Source organism: Balaenoptera musculus, chromosome 16 (genome assembly GCF_009873245.2).
Source record: "Balaenoptera musculus isolate JJ_BM4_2016_0621 chromosome 16, mBalMus1.pri.v3, whole genome shotgun sequence".
Classification (NCBI taxonomy): Eukaryota; Metazoa; Chordata; class Mammalia; order Artiodactyla; family Balaenopteridae; genus Balaenoptera; species Balaenoptera musculus.
This window is the reverse complement of record NC_045800.1, coordinates 69748265-69750951: the sequence shown is the minus strand read 5'-3', so window position 1 is coordinate 69750951 and position 2687 is coordinate 69748265. Positions and strand designations below refer to the sequence as shown.

Genomic DNA, 2687 nt, shown 5'->3' with positions numbered 1-2687 from the left:
TGGCATTCAACACTCTCCATGACTGAGGCCCAACTGTGGTATCAGCTACAACACTCACCAAAGTCATTTTCATTATTTATTTGATCATGTCATGTACTTTTGCATCTTAAATTTTTTCAGGGTAGGGTCTAAAACTTCTCACTCCTAATTGTAACACTAGAACATAATTTCTCTTGGTTGAGATATACTAGCTTACTTTTTACTTGCACTCATTAGAGGAATACATTGACTCTTTGCTGAGAGGACCTAGACAGCCTTCTTGTGGTTCTCAGAATGGGTCTGCTTTCCTTTGTTTATTAATGTTTCATTACACTAGAATACCCATCCTTTGCCCCCATCACTTCTTCTCTTTTCAAAGCCCAGATTTGAGACTTCTTCCATTTAACTTTCTCTGACGTACCTTCCTCAAGTCAGAAGTATTTATTCCTGCTATGATCTCACAGAATATTTTAATATCTGTTTCCCCTATACATTGTAAGCTTCTTGGGCAGGGACACTGTGACTTACACATTTTCGTGTTTCCTGAACTATCACCCATTCCAGGGTGATATGTATGTATTGCTGACATGTAGAAAGGGCTCAGTAAATGTTTCATAATAAAGTCACATCTCTTGAAGTCCCTTTAAGTTCTGTGATTCTAAAATTATCATTCATTATTTATTTCTTTACACTTCTTATTGCATTGGGATAAATATTTCTCCCTGAGGGTGGAAATATGTTAGGGTTAATCTGCAAATTAAAAGTATATAAGAATTTTAATCACAGTATAATTAAGACCTAGGGTTTTTTTTTGAAATGCCAGTCAGTATTGCCATAAAAGAGTAATGAGCTCCTTTCTGGACTTCTCTGGTGGTGCAGTGGTTGAGAATCCAACTGCCATTGCAGAGGACACGGGTTCGATCCCTGATCCGGGAAGATTCCACATGCCATGGAGTAACTAAGCCCACACACCACAACTACTGAGCCTTCACGCCACAACTACTGAAGCCTGTGCACCTAGAGCCCGTGCTCCACAACAAGAGAAGCCACCGCAATGAGTAACCCACATACTGCAATGAAGAGTAGCTCTCTCTCGCCGCAACTAGAGAACACCAGCATGCAGCAACGAAGACCCAATGCAGCCAAAACAAAACAAAACAAAAAAACAATCCCACTTAAAAAAAAGCAAAAGAGTAATGAGCTCCTTTCTCATGAAAACAATAGTCTGTGGGAAGTTTTTTTTTTTTTTTTTTTTAAGGAAGTAAGCTTGAAAAGTGTCAATTTTATTACCATTGCAATTAAAAGTTTTTGTCTTTATTTTCTGTATGAGACTAACCTATACAAGATATTGATTAAGCATGAAGTCAGGACTCAAGATATCCCATCTATTTACTATAGTTTGTATTAGTAACTTCAATACTTAGAGAAAAAATAAAAGTTAGTAGTGCAAACCAATATCCAGTTCTCCTTTCTTTCCTGGGAATACAAGGCTACAGTTTGCAGTCTGCTTGCACCTAAGCGGAGCCATGTGACAGCTCTGGGCCAAGTAAATATGAATGGGAGTGACATGTGGCAGTAGAAAAGCAAGCACAATCCTTTCATTCTGTTCTCTTGTCTTAGCAATCATGAAGGAGGCTACATGGTGAGATAACCACAGTGTGAAAGCAGCCTGAATTACTTTTCTTTTAAGGCAAGTAACTGTTTTATGTATTTACCATCAGTGTGAGGCAGATGTAAATGAACAGGAATATCTAGAGGATAATTCCCATTGAAAAACATTTCAAGGTGTCCACAGACTGGTCAGAATACATGGTACTAGATGGTATAGACAACTAGTCAGTGATATTTCCATTTATTTCACTTTTAGTAATAAAACTTTTCTTATACACAATTGAACACATATTTTGCTTTAAAATTAATTGTCACAGTTGAAGAAATAATGGTTTATTTTTCTAATCAAGTGGCCAAGCTGCTCAATCTTAAAACCACAACAAATGCTACACCTTATTATTTTAACTAAACAGTAAGACCTTCTGTTTTGATTATTCCTGGTAAATTGCAACTTTGTTTCTCACTAGTTTCCATTTGCCAAACAGTCATGACAAACAGTTTAACCTGGTGGCTACTGCTTTCAAGGGATTCTATCAGATGAATCCTCATTTCCAGTGCAATAGCTGTTGGCAGTCCTTTGCTGAAAGTCCATCCACCAGGACTTTTCTATTGTGGTTAGTTAAGAGTCATGCTTTTGCTGCCAGGGCTTCATTCTGCTGAATATGATATTCCTGAAATTTAATGGATATTCTTTGCATCATTTAAAAATATTTCTATAAGCAATGTTCTGAGCAGGTTATCTCAACAGGTATTACTTCTCTTCCTGTGAAGTCTTTAACACAGTCCAAAAAGCATGTTTCTTTAAGTTTATAGTAGGTTCCAAGAAGTTCATTGAACTATTTTATCTGATCAGATTCTGGTATTTGTGCAGCCATATTCTTTTGTTATGTTTATCAGTCACTTTTTCTGATGCATGAGTTTTCTTTCTGTTCTGGAAGAGCAGCTAAACTTTGCTTGAATGTCTCCTGTGAGGCCTGATTTCTTCCTTAAGCACAGGCTCTCCCATTTAGTACCAGTATGAGGCAGAGAGGCTAGTCTGGGGACAGAGGGTTGGGGTATGGGTGGGTGCCTGGCAGCTGGATGGCAGAGAACTTAAA

General features: G+C 37.7%; 1 pseudogene; it reads right to left on the bottom strand.

Annotated features, from left to right (window-relative positions):
- Nucleotides 1-2135: 2135 nt before the first annotated feature.
- LOC118882420 lies at nucleotides 2136-2465 on the bottom strand (annotated as a pseudogene).
- Between the last annotated feature and the right edge of the window lie 222 nt (nucleotides 2466-2687).